The sequence below is a fragment of the Callithrix jacchus genome, chromosome 13 (genome assembly GCF_049354715.1).
Source record: "Callithrix jacchus isolate 240 chromosome 13, calJac240_pri, whole genome shotgun sequence".
In the NCBI taxonomy this organism is placed as follows: domain Eukaryota; kingdom Metazoa; phylum Chordata; class Mammalia; order Primates; family Cebidae; genus Callithrix; species Callithrix jacchus.
The window spans coordinates 44,510,632-44,531,933 of record NC_133514.1 but is presented as its reverse complement, the minus strand read 5'-3'; the positions used below and the strand labels follow the sequence as shown (position 1 = coordinate 44,531,933).

At 49.9% G+C, this 21,302-nt stretch overlaps 1 pseudogene across 1 annotated transcript; it reads left to right on the top strand.

The window, feature by feature from the left end:
- The first annotated feature begins 88 nt into the window (after positions 1-88).
- On the top strand, positions 89-12,420 carry LOC108587930 (la-related protein 1 pseudogene; annotated as a pseudogene). Its single transcript, XR_008475979.2, has one exon. The product of XR_008475979.2 is annotated as a la-related protein 1 pseudogene (transcript).
- The last annotated feature ends 8,882 nt before the right edge of the window (positions 12,421-21,302 follow it).

Genomic DNA, 21,302 nt, shown 5'->3' with positions numbered 1-21,302 from the left:
GAGCAGGGAGTGCGTGGATGGGAGATACAGTAGTCACGGGCTGTGGGAACAGGGAGTGTATAAATGGGCAGCTCTCATTCTGCTCTGAGGGTGGGTAGTCAGGGGCTGTTGGAGCAGAGAGTGCATGGATATGAGGGTGGGTACTCAGAGTCTGTGGGAGCAGAAAGTGCCTGGATGGGAGGGTGGGGAGTCAGAAGCTGTAAGAGCCGGGAGTGCATGCATGGAAAGCTCTCATGCTGCACTGAGGATGGGTAGTCAGGGGATGTAAGAACAGGGAGTGCATGGATGCCGGCGTGGGAATTCAGGGTCTGTGGGAGCAGGGAGTGCATGGATGGGAGGGTGGGTAGTCAGGGGCTGTGGGATCAGGGAGTGCATGTATGTCAGGGTGGGTAGTCAAGGGCTGTGGGAGCAGTAAGTGCATGGATGTGAGGAGGGGTAGTCAGGGGCTGTGAGAGCAGAAAGTGCATGGATGTGAGGGTGGGTAGTCAGGAACAGTGGGGCACAGAAAGTGCATGGATGAAGGGCTCTCATGCTGCTTTGAGGGTTGTAGTCAGGGGCTGAGAGGCACAGGGAATGCATGGATGGGAAGGTGGGTAGTCGGGAGCTGTGGGAGCAGAGAGTGCATGGACGGGCAGCTCTCTTACTGCTCTGGGGGTGGGTAGTCAGAAGATGTGGGAGTAGAAAATGCATGGATGGGAGAATGGGTAGGCGTGGGCTGTAAGAGTAGGGATTGCATGGATGGGCAGCTCTGATGCTGCTCTCAGGGTGGGTAGTCAGGGGCTGTGAATGCACAGAGTGCATGGATGGGAGGGTGGTAAGTCAGGGGCTGTGAATGCATGGAGTGCATGGATGGGAGGGTGGTTAGTCAGGGGCTGTGGGATCAGGGAGTACAGAAATGGTAGGCTGGGTAGTTAGGGTCTGTTTGAGCAGGCAGTGTATGGACGGGGAGGGTGGGTAGTCAGGAGCTGTGAAAGCAGGAAGAGCATGGATGTTAGGTTGGGTAGTCAGGGGCTGTGGAAGCACAGAGTGTATGGATTGGACGGTAGGTACTCAGGGGCTGTGGAAGCAGGGAGTGCATGGGTGTGATCCTGGGTAGTGAGGTGCTATGGGAGCAGGGAGTGCATGGAGGGGAGGGTGGGTATTCAGGGGCTGTGACAGCAGGAAGAGCATGGATGTGAGGTTGTGTAGTCAGAAGCTGTGGGAGCACGGAGTGAATGGATTGGAGGGTAGGTACTCAGGGGCTGTGGGAGGAGGGAGTGCATGGGTGTGAACCTGGGTAGTGAGGTGCTATGAAAGCAGGGAGTGCATGGAGGGGAGGGTTGGTAGTCAGGGGCTGTGGGAGCAGAAAATGTTTGGATGGGAGGATGGGTAGTCAGGGGCTGTGCGACACAGAAAGCTCATGGATGCAGAGCTCTCATGCTGCTCTCAGGGTGGTAGTCAGGGGCTGTGAGGCACAGGAAATGCGTGCATGGGAAGGTGGGTAGTCAGGGGATGTGGGACCAGGGAGTGAATGAATGTGAAGGTGGGTAGTCAGAAACTATGGGAGCAGGGAGTGCATGGATGTGAGGGTGGTTAGTCAGGGCTGTGGGAGCAGGGAGTGCATGAATGGGCAGGTGTCATGCTGCTCTGCGGGTGGGTAGTCAGAAGCTGTGGGAGCTGGGAGTGTATAGATATGACCGTGGGTAGTCAGGGGCTGTGAGAGAAGAGAGTGCATAGATGGGAGGGTGGGTAGTCATAGGCTGTGGGAGCAGAGAGTGTATGGATGTGAGGGTGGGTAGTCAGGGACTGTGGGAGCAGAAAGTGCATGGATGTGAGGGTGGGTATTCAGGTGCTGTGGGAGCAGGGAGTGCATGGATGGGAGGTCAGGTAGTCAGGGGCTGTGGGAGTAGGGAGTGCATGTATGTGAAGGAGAATAGTCAGGTGCTGTGTGAGCAGAGAGTGCATGGATGGGAGGGTGGGTAATCCTGGGCTGCAAGAGAAAAGACTGCATGGATAGGCAGCCCTGATGCTGTTCTGAGAATAGGTAGTGAGGGGCTGTGGGATAAGGGAACGACGCATGGATGGGAGGGTGGGTCATCAGGGGCTGTGGAAAAAAAAGTGCATGTATGGGAGGGTGGGTAGTCAGGGGCAGCGGGAACAGGGAGTGCATGGATGGGAGGGTGGGTAGTCAGGGGATGTGGGAGCAGGTAGTGCATGGATGTGAGGGTCGGTACTCGGGCTGTGGGAACAGGGAGTGCGTGGATGCGAGATACAGTAGTCAGGGGCTGTGGGAACTGGGAGTGTATGGATGGGCAGCTCTTATGCTGCTCTGAGGGTAGGTAGTCAGGAGCTGTGGGAGCAGGAAATGCTTGGATGTTATGATGGGTAGTCAGGGGCTGTCGGAGAAGGGAGTGCATAGATGGGAGGGTGGGTAGTCACAGGCTGTGGGAGCAGAGTGTATGGATGCGAGGGTGGGTAGTTAGGGGCTGTGGGAGCAGAAAATGCATAAATGTGAGGGTGGGTAGTCAGGGGCTGAGGGAGCAGAGTACATGGATGAGAGGGTGGGGTCTCAGGGGCTGTGGGAGCAGGGAGTGCGTGGATGAACAGCTCTCATGCTGCTCTGAGGGTTGGTAGTCAGCGGCTGAAAGAGTAGGGAGTGCATGCATGCAAGGGTACCTATTTTGAGGCTGTGGGAGCAGAAAGTGCATGGATGTAAGGGTGGGTAGTTAGAAGCTGTGGGAGCAGTGGGTACAGAGATGTGAGGCTTCGTAGTCAGGGGTTGTGGGAGGAGGGAGTGCATGGATGTGAGGGTGAGTAGTTAGGGGCTGTGAAAGCAGGGAGTGCATGGATGGGAGGCTGGGGAGTCAGGGAATGTGGGAGCAGGGTGTGCAGACATGGTAGGGTGGGTAGTTAGGTATGTGGCAGTAGGCAGTGCATGGACGGGTGGGTGGGTAGTCAGGAGCTGTGAAAGCAGGAAGAGTATGGATGTGAGATTGGTAGTCAGGGGCTGTGGGAGCATGCAGTGCATATATTGGAGGGTAGGTACTCAGGGGCTATGGGAGCAGGGAGTTTATGAATGTGAGGGTGGGCAGTCAGAAGCTATGGGAGCACAGAGTGCATAGATTCGAGGGTAGGTACTCAGGGGCTGTGGTAGCAGGGAGTGCATGGATGTGAGGGTGGGTAGTGAGGTGCTATGGGAGCAGGGAGTGCATGAATAAGACGGTGGGTAGTCAGGGGCTGTGGGAGTAGAAAGTGCATGGATGGAAAGATGGGTAGTCAGGGGCTGTGGGGCACAGAAAGCTCATGGATAAAGGGCTCTCATGCTGCTCTGAGGCTGTTAGTCAGGGGCTGTGAGGCACAGGGAATGCTTGGATGAGAAGGTGGGTTGTCAGGGGATGTGGGAGCAGGGAGTCCATGGATGGGAGGATGGGTAGTCATGGGCTGTGGGAGCAGGGAATGCATGGATGAGCAGCTCTCATGCTGCTCTGAGGGTGGGTAAGCAGGAGCTGTGGGAGCAGGGAGTGCATGGATGTGAGGATGGGTAGACATGGGCTGTGAAAGCAGGAATGCATAAATGTGCAGCTCTCATGCTGCTCTGCAGGTGGGTAGTCAGGACCTGTGGGAACTGAAAGTGCATGGATGTAAGGGTGGGTAGTCAGAGGCTGTGGGAGTAGAGAATGCATGGATGGGCAGCTCTCATCCTATTCAGAGGGTGGGCAGTCAGGGGAGTGGGATGAGGAAGTGCATGGATGTGAGGGTGGGTAGTCATGGGCTGTGAAAGCAGGAATGCATAAATGTGCAGCTCTCATGCTGCTCTGCAGGTGGGTAGTCAGGACCTGTGGGAACTGAAAGTGCATGGATGTAAGGGTGGGTAGTCAGAGGCTGTGGGAGTAGAGAATGCATGGATGGGCAGCTCTCATCCTATTCAGAGGGTGGGCAGTCAGGGGAGTGGGATGAGGAAGTGCATGGATGTGAGGGTGGGTAGTCATGGGCTGTGAAAGCAGGAATGCATAAATGTGCAGCTCTCATGCTGCTCTGAATGTGGGTAGTCAGGGCCTGTGAGAGAAGGGAGTGCATGGATATGAGGGTGGGTAGTCAGGGGCTGTGGAATCAGGGAATGCAAGGATGGGCAGCTCTCATCCTGCTCAGCGGGTGGGCAGTCAGAGGTGTGGGAGAAGGAAGTGCATGGATGTGAGGGTGGGTAGTCAGGGGATGTGGGAGAAGGGAGTGCATAGATGGGAGGGTGGTAGTCGGGCTGTGGGAACAGAGAGTGTATGGATGCGTGGGTGGGTAGTCACGGGCTGGGGGAGCAGGAAGTACGTGGATGTGAGGGTGGGTAGTCGGGTTGTGGGAGCACAGTACATGGATGAGAGGGTGGGGACTCAGGGGCTTTGGGAGCAGGGAGTGCATGGATGGACAGCTCTCATGCTGCTCTGAGGGTGGGTAGTCAGCAACTGAAAGCAGGGAGTGCATGGATGCAAGGGTGCCTATTCGGGGGCTGTGGGAGCAGAAAGTACATGGATGTTAGGGTGGGCAGTCAGAAGCTGTGGGAGCAGGGGGTGCATGGATGTGAGGCTGGGTAGTCAGGGGCTGTCAAAGCTGGGACTGCATGGATGAGAGGGTGGGGAGTCAGGGGCTGCGGGAGCAGGGAGTGTATGGATGTGAGGCTGGGTAGTCAGGAGCTGTGAGAGCAGGGAATGCATGGATGGGAGGGTGTGGAGTCAGGGGCTGCGGGAGCAGAAAGTGTATGGATGGGAGGGTGGGTAGTCAGGGACTGTGAGAGCAGGGAGTGCATGGATGGGAGGGTGGGTAGTTAAGGGCTGTGAAAGCAGGAAATGCATGGATGTGACGCTGGGTAGTCAGGGGCTGTGAGAGCAGGGAGTTCATTGATGTGAGGGTGGGTAGTCCAAGGCTGTGGGAGCAGGGTCTGCACGGATGGGAGGGTAAGTAGTCAGGGGCTGTGGGACAGGGAGTGCATCAGGTGAGGGTGGGTAGACAGAAGCTGTGGAGCAGGAAGTTCATGGATGGGAGGATGGGTAGTCAGGGGCAGTGGGGCACAGGGAGAGCATGGATGCAGGGCTCTCATGCTGCTCTGAGGGTGGTAGTCAGGGGCTGAGAGGCACAGGGAATGCATGGATGTGAAGGTGGATAGTCAGAAGCTGTAGCAGCAGGGAGTGCATGGATGGGCGGTTCTCATGCTGCTCTTAGGGTGCGTCGTCAGGGGTTGTAAGAGCAGAAAGTGCATGGATGTGAGGGTGCCTCTTTAGGGGCTTTGGGAGTAGTTAGTGCAAGGATGGGAGGGTAGAGAGGGGCTGTGGGAGCAGAAAGTGCATGGATAGGAGGGTGGGTAGTCAGGGGCTGTTGGATCAGGGAGTGCATGAATGGACAGCTCTCATGCTGCTCTGAGGGTGGGTAGTCAGGGGCTGAAAGAGCAGGGAGTGCATGGATGCCAGGGTGGCTATTTAGGGGCTGTGGGAGCAGGGAGTACATGGATGTGAGGGTGGGTAGTCAGAAGCTGTGGGAGCAAGGAGTGAATGTATGTGAAGCTGGGTAGTCATCGGTTGTGGGAGCAGGGAGTGCATGGATGGACAGCTCTCTTACTGCTCTGAGGGTGGGTAGTCAGGGGCTCTAAAAGCAGGGAGTGCATGGATGCCAGGGTGGCTATTCAGGGGCTGTGGGAGCAGGGAGTGTATGGATGTGAGGGTGGGTATTCAGGGGCTGTGGAAGCAAGGCGTCCCTTATCCGCAGGAACTGGGGCCCAGCGCCCAGTCGGGGGCGCCCAATTCGAGGCGGGGGAGGCAGCCTCGGGCGCGCCGGGATTATCTGGGACGTGGGGGGCGGGCGCGGAGATCGCCACTCTGGTGGAGCCGCTCCTGCCTGGGGGTGGGGGCCCGCTCTTGCAGGTCGAAGAGCACGGGGTGCTGGTGAGGAAGAAGCCGCCGCCGTTCCTCAGGCCAAGGGCGAGCCCGGGACGAACGACGTCCGCGGGGGTGGGGAGCCGAACGGCGGCGCTCGGAGACCCCGGCCGCCTAGCGCCAAGCCGCACAAGGAGGGCACCCAGCAGCAGGAGCGCTAGAACCTGTGGCCTCTGCAGCCGCTGGGCGCCGAAGGCCCAGCCGTCAGGGACGGGGAGGAGGGCGGCTGCGAACCAGGCGTTGGCGGAGGAGGTGCCGGAGCCTCAGGCGCGGGGCGCCGGGACTTCGTGGAAGCCCCTCCCCCCAAGGTGAACCCGTGGATTAAGAACGCAGTGCTGCCGGTCCTGATCACCGTGAACGGACAGTGCCTCCCAGAACACTCTGCCCCAGCCAAGGTGGTGAGAGCAGCTGTTCCTAAACAGCACAAAAGCAGCAAGGTTGGTGACTTTGGAGATGCAATCAATTGGCCCACACCTGGAGAGATAGCCCACAAGAGTGTGCACCACAGTCCCACAAGCCTCAGCCTGCCCGTAAACTGCCACCCAAGAAGGACATGAAGGAACAGGAGAAAAGAGAAAGGAGCGATAGAGAGTCCGAAAACCAAATCTGACGAATCAGGGGAAGAAAAGAATGGAGATGAGGATTGCCAGCGAGGCGGGCAGAAGAAGAAAGGAAACAAACACACGTGGGTTCTATTACAAATTGACATGAAGCCTGAAGTGCCCAGAGAGAAACTGGCTTCACGCCCCACTCGCCCGCCGGAGCCGAGATACATACCTGCCAACCGCGGAGAGATCAAAGGGTCTGAGCCGGCCACCTGCGTGCCTGTGCCCCACCCCCACCCCAGCCTGGCAACCAGAGATCAAACCGGAGCCTGCCTGGCACGACCAGGATGAAACATCGACCCATTCTGACTACCAGTTTGGCTAGTCAAACTGGTAGTTTGATGGTGTGGAGGGGCCTCGTACCCCCAAGTACATGAACAACGTCACCTACTACTGTGACAATGTCAGCGGCACCGAGCTTTACAGCATGGATCAGGAACTGCTCAGACTACATCAAGTGCCAGATTGAATACTACTTCAGCCTGGACAATTTAGAGCAAGACTTCTTCCTCCGAAGGAAAATGGATGCTGATGATTTCCTACCCATCACTCTTATTGCTTCCTTCCACCGAGTGCAGGCCCTTACCACTGACATTTCACTCATCTTTGTGGCCCTAAAAGACAGCAAGGTTGTGGAGATTGTTGATGAGAAAGTTCATAGGAGGGAGGAACCAGAAAAGTGGCCTCTTCCTGGTCCCCCAATAGTGGATTATTCATAGACTGATTTCTCCCAGCTTCTCAACTGCCTTGAGTTTGTCCCCGATCAGCACTACCAAGTCAGCACTACCAAAAGGAGACAGAGTCGGCGCCTGGCTCTCCTTGTGCAGTCACCCCAGTGCCAACCAAAACAGAAAAGGTCAGCAACCTAAAGACACTACCCAAGGGCCTGTCTGCCAGCCTGCCTGACCTGGATTCCAAGAACTGGATTGAAGTGAAGAAGAGGCCTCAGCCGTCCCCAGCACGGCCCGAGAAGTCAGAGGAGCTCAGATTTACCCACCCAACCTCTCTGCCTCAGCAGCTGCCCTCCCAGCAGCTGATGTCAAAGGATCAGGATGACCAAGAGGAACTGGATTTCTTGTTTGATGAGATGGAGCAGGTGGATGGGTGGAAGAACACCTTTACTGCCTAGTCTGATGAAGAATCTGACTATGAGATTGATGACAGGGATGTCAACAAGATCCTCATTGTCACCCAGACACCACATTGCATGCACCGGCACTTGGGGGGGACCGCACAGGCAACCACACCTCCTGTGCCAAGATGAGTGCTGAGCTGGGCAAGGTCATTAATGATGGCCTCTTCTACTATGAGCAGGACCTGTGGGCTGAGAAGTTCGAACCTGAGTATTCCCAGATCAAGCAAGAGGTTGAGAACTTCAAAAAAGTCAATATGATCAGCCGGGAGCAGTTTGACACACTGACTCCTGAGCCCCCTGTGGATCCCAACCAGGAAGTTCCTCCTGGGCCACCTCGGTTCCAGCAAGTTCACACGGATGCGCTGGCCAACAAGTTGTTTGGTGCTCCTGAACCCTCCACCATCGCCCACTGTCTATCAACCACCGTCCCAGAGTCACCAAACTACCACAACACTGGGACCCCCCGCACTCCCCGGACACCACAGCTCAAAGACTCAAGCCAGGCATCACGGTTTTACCCAGTGGTGAAAGAAGGACAGACACTGGATGCCAAGATGCCTTGAAAAAGAAAGACAAGACACAGTTCAAACCCACCCTTGGAGAGCCATGTGGGCTGGGTGATGGATTCCCATGAGCACAGGCCCCGTACTGCTTCCATCAGCTCAAGCCCCTCAGAAGGGACACCTACAGTTGGCAGCTATGGCTGTACTCCCCAGTCGTTGCCCAAGTTCCAGCATCCTTCCCATGAACTGCTCAAGGAAAATGGCTTCACATAACACGTCTACCATAAGTATCATAGGTGCTGCCTTAATGAGCAGAAACGCTTGGGCATTTGCCAGTCTCGGGAGATGAACACACTCTTCCACTTCTGGTCCTTCTTCCTCTGAGATCACTTCAACAAAAAGATGTATGAGGAGTTCAAGCAGCTGGCTCTGGAGGATGCCAAAGAAGGCTACAGATATGGTTTGGAGTGCCTTTTTCGATACCACAGTTATGGCCTGGAAAAGAAATTCTGGCTGGACATATTCAAAGATTTTCAGGAGAAAACGGTGAAGGACTATGAAGCTGGCCAACTGTATGGCCTGGAGAAGTTCTGGGCCTTCTTGAAATATTCCAAAGCCAAAAACTTGGACATTGACCCCAAACTGCAAGAATACCTCTGCAAATTCCGACGTCTTGAAGACTTCCGAGTAGATCCCCCCATGGGTGAGGAGGGCAACCACAAGTGACGCTCAGTGGTAGCAGGAGGTGGCGGTGGTGAGGGCAGGAAGCGGTGCCCTTCTCAGTCTTCCAGCAGGCCTGCCGCCATGATCAACCAACCCCCTACACCACCCACTGGCCAGCCCGTCCGGGAAGATGCCAAATGGACAAGCCAGCACTCGAACACACAGACTTTGGGAAAGTGAAAAACTCCTTAGCCCTGGGGCTTGAGAAGAAGGGAAAGGGGTGGGGTGGGTAAGAGTCCATGGGGGTGCCCAGTCCCAGTAGAAGGGACAATGAAGGGACAGGCCTGAAGCTACTAGGACAGGCCTTCGTGCTGAGTAGCAATGTGTTCACCATTTGAGCTATCAGAGTTACCCTGGGCAGGAGCCTCTTACATCCCCTTCCCCTCCTCTCTCCATGACTCTTAACATCCAAGCTTTTTCTAAGGGTGGGGGGAAGGGGGAAGATTATATATATGTGTCTGTGTGTGTGTGTGTGTGTGTGTGTGTGTATATATATATATATATAGAGAGAGAGAGAGTTTTAAATTATTGATAGTTCATCTGGATTACCAAAATCACTCTGCAGCCCTGCCCACGGCTAGTAGGCGGAAACCCTAGTCCCCACCTCTAATCTCCTCCTGCTCCCCCTCGAGCCAACTATGCAGTCCACAAGAAGGCCCTGCGGGCACCATTGCCCAGCACTGTCCCATAGAAGGCTCTGGTGATAACCTTGGGCCCCAGGAGCATCGGTCCCTCAATCATCTGGGGTTTGTCATCACCATGTACTCTCCCTGCTATCACCATCATGTCCTTCTGCCATCTTCTGGGAGAAGGAAACCAAAGGATCTAAAACTGGGGTTTGGGGGGAGGTTTTAGCCTCTCCCTACTCCCCTTGACCCACACCCTTTACTCCCCAGCCCAGAGAGATGCTGCTTATACCAGGAAAGACTATTGAAAGATGATTGATTTTATTTTTCTCTGACCTTTCCATCCTTGAGAAAATGGAAAAAAAAAAAAGACAAAACCAACCATAAAAGACCAAAAAAAAAAAAAAAAAAAATCAGAAAACCCCCTCCTAATCCACAGAAAGTTATGTCCTTCTCCTTTTGGAAATAATATTTTTTTTAAAAGTTGCCTTATTGTGGAGCGGGAATCTGAAATACCCAAATGCCTGTTCTCCTCAGTGGAGTCAACCCGAAGAGCTCCCACCTTCTCTGGATGTGCCTGGGCTTGGACTGGCTAGAATTTTTCTCTGGACTGTTGCATGTACAGTGTCTCCATCCTGGAGGCAAGAGAGTTGGGGGTGGCTCAAATCAGAGCCGTACCTAAGATATCCCTGATGTTGCATCATTTGTAGCTGACGTCCTGTACACTGCTGCCACTGTTGTGTCCTTGCTCTGCTTGCTGTTGCCTCATGCCAGGCCCCGTCCTGCTATGACACCCTTCATCCTATCCTGGGAACCCCAAGGCCAAGTTTCCTTCGAACTGTTGGAGAACAGAGTTGGCCTGTATCTGGAACACACTCGTCCTCAGCTTGAACGTCTTCCTCCACCCAGAGTGGAAAGGTGAACACCTGCAGCTGAGGCTTGGAAACATTTGTGCTGCTCTGAAAGATCTCTGAGACCTCAAGGAGGCTCTGTCTCTCTTAAAGGGTGGAGAAAGATGCCATTCTCTTCCTAAGGTCTGGTGGAGTCTCCCCATCTTGCATACCCTTCTGCAAGCCATCTATCTATGCTCACTCTCCAATTGACCCACCTGGGAACAAGGGATGAGGAGGAATTGGGGGCTGGGGGGAATCCTGCCAGTTGGTGAAGTCCTGTGGTAGGAAGGTATATGTGGACATAGAGTATACCTGATTCTCTTCAGCCACTGACTGCTTGGGTTGGGCTGTAAATGACAACGGAGTGGCTGGAGTCTGCTGTTGTCAGAAGGCAGGGAGAGGATGATGAAGGACTGACCCACACGAACTGGGATGTGTGCTGAGTATGGGCATGACTGCATGTTCACTCTCAGGGGGATCTGGGTAACATGGAGGAGTTCACGGTCCTGTTGCTCACTTACTGCAATGTGCTTGGCTCTCCTTTTCAGCTGGTTCCTCTGTTGGGCCCAAAGGTTGGGAGTAGGAGACAGTATCCCAGGCTGACAAAGGCTTCCCCTTTACCTTGAGTACCTTGTTAAATTTTAGCTTGTGCCCTTCCCCAACTTTGCCCTCCTAGTGGTTGGTATGTGGGAAGCCCATCTCAGTTCCTGTGACTTCATGTCTCAAACCAAGGATAAGCGTCTGGTCTCTGCTATGATGGTGGTATCTGAGGCCTTTCCCTGCCGTCTGGTGCCTGCCTCACATTGTACCAGACACTGGATTCCTGGACTCCCTTCTCCTTTCTTTTCTTTCCTTCAGGTCACACAGCCCTGTACCGTATCCAGCATCACAGAAACCTCAGTGTTTTTTCTCTGCTGGTTTGGGGGCACAAGGAAGCCCTAGGGTGTGGGGAAAGGCTGTTCTTACCTAGAGTTTACTCCCAGGCCAGGGGGCTGCCATCTTCTTCACAGACGTCCCTGAAAGGAAGCCCCTTTGGGGAAGGGAGGTGAGGACTCCACCTCAACATAGGCTGGTGGCTGGAGTGGGGAGCTTTTTTTTTCCCTCTCTTCTTTCCTTTTTTTTGTGACGTTAGGAGTTCATGTTGCAAAGAGTAGTTTACATCTTCACTTTCTGAAGACACTTGAATTTAGGACCGATGTATCTGTGACAAGCATGCCAGAAGTGGCGGGGGTCATCAGGGCTAGCCACTTCACACCCACCATCCTCCCATGGGGATCCAAGACCTGAGACACAAAGCAACAGCCTGCCCAGATCCCTTTGTTCATCCTGTCCCTTCCAAGGTTGGTCCATGCCAACATAACCTTTGGGCATCAGAAATCAGCAGGTCTGTGTGCCTCAGCCATGTTAAGGGGCAGGTTTCTCTTCTGTCCTCTCCTGCACCTGGGAGCAAAGGCACTACCATTAGAGAAGGACCATACAGCCCTGCCCCAGCTTGGACCCCTGGGGCTCAGATAGAGGTGCTGAGCCCCTATGCCAAAGTTGTTAAACGTTTTTGTTTTGTTCCATTGTAGCTCTTTTTTTCCCTTTCCTGGTGATTGATTTTATAAAAGAAAGTAAGCTGCTTAGAAGGTCCTGGAAATGAGGAGGAGAGACAAGGAAGATGACTAGTTAGGGAGGGAGAAGGTTGTTTTTTGCCCAAAAAAAAGCCTGGATAGAGTGATCTGAATTATCTGGCACCCTCCTGAATGGAACCCCAGAGTACCTCCCGTGTGGAAGAGTCCCTGTATTTTCCTGACACCCACCCTCTCCCCCTTCAGCCATGTTGATGGCAAAGAAGATAAGAACTTGGAGCCCATTTCTCACTGGAGAGGAAAACTTGTCATCTGGCTTTGCGGAGAAGGTTCCACCTTAATGCTCGTAGTACATTGTCTTCATTATGTGCTAGGATATCATATTTAAAAGGACAAAAAAATGTAAAATACTTGAATGAGCTTGTATTATAACATTAATATTTTTGAGAGTATCTGCTTTGCAGGCTGAAGTGGTTCATTCATTATTCTAGTCCTGCTTTAGTCCTTTGTAATTTGTGGTAATTATGCTTTTCTTTTAATACAAAAAATATATAAAAATACACACTTGAAAAGGCAAAAAAAAAAAAAGGAAGGAAGGAAGGAAATCAGTCACTTTAAAAACTGCTGTGGCCAAGCTTCAAGCTCCAGGATGCTCAGTGTCTTCCTGTATGTTGTTGACCCAGGACCTTCCCTCTTGATAAAATACTGCAGTCTCTGGTGACCCTAGGCATCCCTGAGGTCCCTGAGGTTTTGGTTTCTGGGTGGCCTCAAGGTAATTTGTGGTTCTGATTTTCCCTGATTTTTTATTTTTCTTTTTCTGTTTTTCCTTTTTTAGAGACAGGGTCTCCTTCTGTCACCCAGGCTGGCATGCAGTGGCACAATTTTACTTACTGCAACCTCTGCTTTCCTGGCTCAACTGTCAGGCGTACCGCTCATGTTAAGAGACCACCAGGCAGGCTTTGTGTGGGCAATGAGGTCATTTTATTTCCCATTTGTATGCAAGTGGGCCAAGTCTGAGAAAGGAGTTAGGTGAGGGGAGTAGGAAAGGGTCTGGTTATAAAGGTTGGGGCAAATGGTCAGTTAAAGGTGGTAATCTATTTTGGGGAGGGGAAGGGCATCATGGGATGCATGGTCACAAAGGTAGGGGTTATCTATTACAAACAGGCATGATCATAAGGGTGGAGGTTATCAGTGGCAAGCAGAGGGGAGAGTGAGGTAAATTACATAGTTACAGGGTTGGGTATCTTGAGGAACCTAATGTCTAGGGGAAATCTTCACAAGCCTGAGCAGGAACAATGGTGGAACGTTGCAGGGGGAGAGCAATCAGTTGAGGCAGGAGCTAGTTGTTTCACTGCTCTTTGTGGTCATCAAGTTACTTCAGACTCTCTGGCTCCTGGAGACTATCAAAGGTGTATGTACTGGTCACCAAGGCTATAATGACCAGGCTTGGACTTGGAGGCCTGACACAAACAATCCTCAAATCTCAGCCTCTCGAGTAGCTGGCACCACAGTCACAGACCTGGTAGAGACAGGATTTCACCATGTTGCCCAGGCTGGTCTCGAACTCCTGGGCTCAAGTGATCTGCCTGCCTGTACCTCCCAAACTGCTGGGATTGCAGCATGAGCCACTGTGCCCACCAACTGTGATTTTTTTTTTTTTTGGTTGCCATTGTTTTGTTTCTTGAGATGGAGTCTCTCTCAGTTGCCCAGGCTGGAGTGCAGTGGTCTGATCTTGGCTCTCTGCAATCTCCACCTCCTGGATTTAAGCAATTATCCTGCCTCAGCCTCCTGAGTAGATGGGATTAAAGGTGTCCACCACCACGCCCAGCTAATTTTTGTATTTTAGTAGAGACGGGGTTTCATCATGCTGGCCAGTATGGTCTCGATCTCCTGACCTTGTGATCCACCCACCTCGGCCTTCCAAAGTGCTGGGATTATAGGCATGAGCCACCGAGCCCAGCCAAGTGTGATGTTTTCAACATGGGCCTCAACAGAAGGGCATTATGATTTCACCAGGAGGAAGTCTCACCCAGTTCCTCCTGTATGGATATTAATCATTCTTTCTGGCTGCCCCACATCTGAGTCTCCTGTTTATATTTGGAGAATCTCTCTTTTATGAGTACTGGCCAGAGACAAAGCCTGCTTGATACTCTAAAGGCCAAAAACGCCAGATGTGTGTTTCCCATCTTTGTGGCAAGGGCATTAGTACCCACGATAGCCTTTGTATGGGAAGCTAATAATGCACAAAGGTGAGAGACAGTCTCCAGCAGGGTTTACAACCCAGGAAGACAGAGTTCTGGTCAGTATTGGCTGGGATGCTGGAGCAGCGGGGGAGGGGGGGACAGGGCTGTTGGTAGTGGGAGCAGCAGCATCCCTGCCTTGGAGGGCTGGGGTGGTGGTGGTGGAGTGATGTCCACGCTGTAGCATTTTTCTGCATGATTTTGGGCATTCATCTGGCTTCTTGACCTCAACTTGTTTCTTCCGTCCTCTCAATGATTCTTAACCATGTTAAATGTTTAATAAATTATATTATTTCATACCACTCATTATGAAAGAAAAAATGTTGCCAATTTAATAATAGTAAAATGCCTTACTACCAGGAATTTTAAAATATACAGTCATCAAAAGTATTTTTAGACTTATTTAGACTTAAGGCCTTATTATATATCACTTGTCGAAACAATAATATCAAAAGAGGCAGGGCGTGGTGGCTCATGCCTATAATCCCAGCACTTCGGGAGGTTGAGGCGGGTGGATCACCTGAGGTCAGGAGTCTGAGGCTAGTTTGGCCAAGATGGTGAAACCTCATCTCTACTAAAACTATAAAAATTAGCCAGGCATAATGGCAGGTGCTTGTAATCCCAGCTACTTCAGAGGCTGAGGCAGGAGAATCGCTTGAACCTGGGAGGTGGAGGTTGCAGCGAACCCAGATTGTGCCATTGCATTCTAGCCTGGGTGACAAGAGCAAAAATCCATCGAATATGGCCGGGCGCGGTGGCTCATGCCTGTAATCCCAGCACTTTGGGAGGCCGAGGCGGGTGGATCACGAGGTCAAGATATCGAGACCATCCTGGTCAACGTGGTGAAACCTCGTCTCTACTAAAGATACAAAAAATTAGCTGGGCATGGTGGTGTGTGCCTGTAATCACAGCTACTCAGGGTTCTCCTGAACCCAAGAGGCAGAGGTTGCAGTGAGCCGAGATCGCGCCATTGCACTCCAGCCTGGGTAACAAGAGCAAAACTCCGTCTAAAAATAAAATAAAATAAAATAAAATCCATCTAATATATATATGGAGCTGGATCACTGCTCAGCTTGCTCACACAGATGCATCAAATGGCCCTGCCAGCTGACGAGGCACAGGGGATTTGGGCTTCTTTCCTACATTCACATCTAGGGAATTTTGGGAAAATTTCAATAACTGATCAACTTCTGGCTTGGGACAATTGCTGGATACTGAGTGATGACCACTGGCTAGTTCCTCTGTCACTTTTTATTTGAAACTCTCTTTCCTGACTTTTGGAACATCGATTTTTCATGGATGTCTAAAAAAATCGCTACTGAAGTTTTTTCTTGAGGACTTGACAGGGGCATTGGGTCAGAGTAAGTCATTTGGAGGGCCAAGTGTCTTATGTCTATATCATCTAATACAAGATGCCTGGAGGATTAATACTTGCTCATCCTGGGACTGCTGGCTGTGCTGATATGATAGAGGATGCTGACGATCTAAGGGAAGGCTGTTTAGTGCTTTACCAATATACTTACAGTTAAGTCATTTGATAGTTCTCACCAATAAAAAGACAACCACGCAGAATGTAATTAATGCATACACACTGGATGAGATAACTCATTTTTGCTGTCATTTTACCCTAAGAGAGATCTAGACAACTGCTTCTGATTACAAGAGTTTCATGATACTTCTCCATGGGTCAAGATTTGTAAGTAAGCTCTTCGCTCATTTATTAATCTAGAAATACATGGCCTGTGAGTTTCCAGATAAACAATATTCTTCATGTATACCTCATGGTCCCAGTAATGGGTGGATCTATGACCTTTTTTCATGAAGGACTCACAGAGAGAGGCTAATGAACTTACCCAAGTTCTCACAGCTAGCAAATGGTATAGATGGGATTTTTGAATGTGGGCTCCAAATGTCAAATTTCTTCTTTTTTTTTTTTGAGACAGAGTCTCTGTCACCAGGCTGGAGTGCAGTGGTGAAATCTTGGCTCACTGAAACTTCTGCCTCCCAGGTTCAAGCAATTTTCCTGCCTCAGCCTCCCAGGTAGCTGGTACTTTAGGCACATGTCACCACGCCCAGCTAATTTTTTTTTGAGACAGTTTTGCTCTTGGTTCCCAGGCTGGAGTGCAATGGTGCCATCTCAGCTCACCGCAACCTCCGTCTCTTGGGTTCAAGCAATTCTCCTGCCTCAGCCTCCAATAGCTGGGATTACTGGCATGTGCCACCATGCCCAGCTAATGTTGTATTTTTAGTAGAGACGGGGTTTCTCCATATTGCTCAGGTTTGTCTCAAACTCCCAACGTCAGGTGATCCACCCCCCTTGGCCTCCCAAAGTGCTGGAATTACAGGCATGAGTCACCGCACCTGGCCAATTTTTTTGTCTTTTTAGTAGAGACAGGGTTTCAGTGTGTTGGCCAGGATGGTCTTGATCCCTTGGCCTCATGATCCACCCGCCTCAGCCTCCCAAAGTTCTGGGATTACAGGCATGAGCCACTGCACCCAGCCTCTTGATTCTTACAAATGCCATCAGCTGCCCACTGCCTCTTATTTTTTGCAAAAAAAAGTATAACATAATCTCTCATACTTTACAGCATTTCTTCATTCCAAGCCTGGATGTTGCTGAAATGTTATTACACAAAGCACGTAAGTGACCATTCAGAACAGCATGAGATTAGAGGCCATAGTGAGTGATTTTGACAAGTCGAATGGCCTGCTGTTTTATGCCTTCTTGCCTTTGATGGGCTCCCCAGCAGCAGGGCAATGCCTCTGACTTTGTGGTCTCCCAGTGGACCCTTTCTATCCCCTCCTCTCTGCTCCCCTGAACTCTGTGGAGACTTTTTGTCAGACTACCTGTAATATGTTACTGAACTCAGTTATTTATCAAGTTTCTCTACAAAACCTGACACTTGAATATAAGGTCAAGTCTTATTCACCTTAGTCCCCTACCAGAGTGCACAGCACGCAATAGGAATTCAGCAGTTAAACTGTTCAGAAAAGGTATCCAACACATGGAAATAAGGCAAAGGATGACTGCGTGTCCCTTCCATGCCAAGCCAGAGTGCATCTAATGGGCCCCTTCAAAGACTGTTAAGTTCTCTAAGAAACTGTACCTTTTGTTTAATTTGCTATTTACTTTTGAGATCCAGGACTAAGTCTTTGAAGTTGCATGCTAACTGGCAGATTTTTGTGAGTATGGATACGTACCATTTCTTTCAGAAAAGAGAGAACTCCAAAGGTTGCAGTTTTATCACAGGCAGGATATTAATCTGTTTTGTCTAATGTAGCCACTGTATTCCAACACGCCTTTCAAACACTCTGAACCAGCTTTATCATCCTGCTGGTTCCCTCATGAACAAGTTAAAAAAATCTTTGACATATGCTCACTTTATATTCATGTGAAAGTCATGCTTTAATGAAAAAAAAATTAGCCCAGGCAGCATGGCAAGTCCCCATCTCTATTAAAAATTAGCCAAGCATGGTGGTGCATGCCTATAGTCACAGCTACTTGGGAGGCTGAGGTGGGAGGACTGCTTGAGCCTAAGAGCCTAATAATCTTAGCTGCAGTGAGCTAAGATTATGCCACTTCGGCCGGGCGCGGTGGCTCATGCCTGTAATTCCAGCACTTTGGGAGGCTGAGGAAGGTGGATCACGAGGTCAAGAGATCGAGACCATCCTGGTCAACATGGTGAAACCCTGTCTCTACTAAAAATACAAAAAATTAGCTGGGCATGGTGGTGTGTGCCTGTAATCCCAGTTACTCAGGAGGCTGAGGCAGGAGAATTGCCTGAACCCAGGAGGCGGAGACTGCGGTGAGCCGAGATCGCGCCATTGCACTCCAGCCTGGGTAACAAGAGGGAAACTACGTCTCAAAAAAAAAAAAAAAAGATTATGCCACTTCACTCCAGCCTGGGCAACAGTAGACCCTCTCTCTTAAATAAATAAATAATAAAAAATATACAATTTGACAGGGTTTTTTTTGACAGTTTTGGAGGCCCCACCAGAATGTTCACATGGATTTTATCTGTCAGTATCAATTAAACTGTGGTGCCCAAGAAATGAATGACACGGATTGTTTTAGCTCTGGACACATCTTTCTTTAGCTCCAGAATGAATACCAAGTGGAAACAGAACTTGTCCTTCATTGAGTCTCTGATTTTTCCTCTCTTTTTTTTTTCCCCTCTCGGATTCAATGTTTTTTACTTTGTTTATAGTTCTTGGTGAAGTCTGTCAGTCCTTTAATGATTTGGGCTGTGATCCTTTCCATGGCTGGGTCCAGGGACTGGTGTATGGTGGACTGTACATGCCTTTGTGAGTAGCAAGAGAACATTCTCTGTTTATATAACTACACTTTGGACGTGGCAAAGTATTCCTCATTGGCAGCAGCAATATCTGACCATCTATTTTATGTTCTGACCATTTGGTAATCTGTTGAGATGCTGGTATCTATTCTTTGTTGGATAAGAGATAACAAAGAATCTGTTTTTGTTTATTTGTTCATCTATTTGTGACTCTAAATTAATTATGAAGATACCTTGTCATTTGGACTGATGAATTTTTGTTTTACTTTTTTCTTTCTTTTTTTTTTGGAGACAGGATCTGGCTCTGTCACAGAAGCTGGAGTGCAGTGGTATGATCTCCTCTCACTGCAGCCTCTGCCTCCTAGGCTCAAGTGATCCTCTCATCTCAGCCTCCCAAGTAGCTGGGACTATAGACACGCCACCACACATGGCTATTTTTTTTTTTTTTAACTTTTGTAGAGACAGGGTCTTGCTATGTTGCCCAGGCTGTTTTCAAACTCCTGACCTCAAGTGATCCTCCTGCCTCAGCCTCCCAAAGTGCTGGAATTCCAGGCATGAGCCACCATGCCGGGCCCCTCTTTGTTTACTTCTGACCCATGACTGATGCTGTAAAACCGAAGCTGTGAGCACTCTGGGTGTTTGCTATAATTGAGAGAAGTCCTTACTTTATGTGTGTGTGAAATAATTTCCTACCTCTGAAACGTATTCAGAAATTAGATGATGGTCTCTTAAAATTGGAGTTCTGGCTGGGCGTGGTGGCTCATGCCTGTAACCCCAGCACTTTGGGAGGCCACGGCAGGTGGATCACTAGAGGTTAGGAGTTGAGACCAGCCTGGCCAACATGGCAAAACCTTGTCTCTACTAAAAACACAAAAATTTGCCGGGTGTGGTGGCACATGCCTGTCATCCCAGCTACTTGGGAGGCTGAGGCAGAAGACTCACTTGAACCCAGGAGGTGGAGGTTGCAGTGTTCCGAGATTGCCCCACTGCACTCCAGTCTGGGTGACAAAGTGAGACTCTGTCTCAAAAAAAAAAAAGTCATTTTAAAACAATGCACTTAAAATGCTTTAATAATATGAAATACCTAATGAATGAATCTAACCACAAACGTTCAAGGTCCCTACAGAGAAACTTATAAATCTTTATTCACAATGACTTAAATAGATTTTATTTGTGTATAGAAAGCCTCAAGAGCAAAACTTCTCAAGTGGATTTCTATGGCCCATGCAGACTGAGTCCACCAGGCTCATAAAATCATAGAGATAGCATTACAGACCCACCTGAATACAAAAATCCAAAAATCAGACAATAGCAAGTGGAGAGGAGGATGTGGAGCTGTGGGAACTTTTATGCACTGATGGTCAGAGAATAAATTGCTACAACTATTTTGGAGCACAAGTTAGAAATGACAAGAAAGACTTCGAGATGTGTTTATGACAAAGCAATTGCATTAGTTCTGTCTACCTAATAAATCCAACACTTGCATAAGGAGACATATTGTGGAATGTTCAGAGAAGCAGTGCTGATATTAGTAAAAAATTAGAAGCTATCTAAATGCCCATTAAAACAAATATGGCTGGGCATGGTGGCTCATGCCTGTAATCTCAGCAGGGAGGCCAAGGAGAAAGGAGTCCTTGAGCCCGGGAGTTTTCGACCAGCCTGGGAAACATAGTGAGACCCCATCTCTACCAAAATTTAAAAAAAAAAGAAAAAAAAAAGCCAGGTGTGGTAGTGGTGCAAGTCCCAACCACTTGGGAGGCTGAGGTGGGAGAGCTCTTGAGCCTGGGAGGTCGAGGCTTCAGTGAGCTATGGTGTGCACTGCACTTTCAGCCTAGGCCACACAACCAGACCCTTCTCAGAGAAAAAAAAAAAAATGAGTATGAATAAATAAATGATGGCAGCTCTATAAAGAGAATTCTAGATAGCAGTGAAAATGACTATAATGATAAATAATGACTCTCATAAACATACTGTTGGTTTCGAAAGTAACCTACAGAAGATTCTAATAATTATATCATTTATATACGTTTTATGCAAAACAATACCAGTGTTGCTTAGTGATACATACATATGGAGAACAATTATAAACAAATGTATTGGGATGATAATTCTAAGTATTGGATACTTTTGAGTAGGAGGGAAGTGCAATTAGGGAGGGTATGCAGGAGATTCCAAACTTCATTGGTAGTATTTTATTTCTTGGCCAGGCGAGAGGTGGCTCACACTTGTAATCCCAGCACTTTAGGAAGCCGAGGTGGGCGGTTTGCTCAAGGTCAGGTGTTTGAGACCAGCCTGGCTAACATGGCGAACACCCATCTCTACCAAAAATACAAAAATTAGCTGGGCATGGTGGCATGAGCCTATAGTTCCAGCTACTCAGGAAGCTGAGGCAGGAGAATCTCTTGAACCCAAGAGGTGGAGGTTGTAATGAGCTGAGATTGGTGAAACCCACCTCTACTAAAACTCCAGCCTCCTGGGCAACAGAATGGGACTCCATCTCAAAAACAAAACAAAACAAAAAAAAAAAACACCACAAATGTCAACGAGCACATCACCCAGCTTAAGAAATAATTTTCTCTGTCACCAAGGCTGGAGTGCAGTGGTGCAACCTCAGCACACTGCAGCCTCCACCTCCCAAGAGTTCAAACGATTCTCCTGCCTCAGTCTCCCGAGTAGCTTAGATTACAGACATGCATCACCAGGCTAATTTTTAAATATTATTTTAACAACTTCTAATATACCACATCTTATTCAAAATTTTAAAATTGCAAGCGACAGCCAGTAGGGGGCAGGGGAAGCTTGGTATTTGCTGTGTCT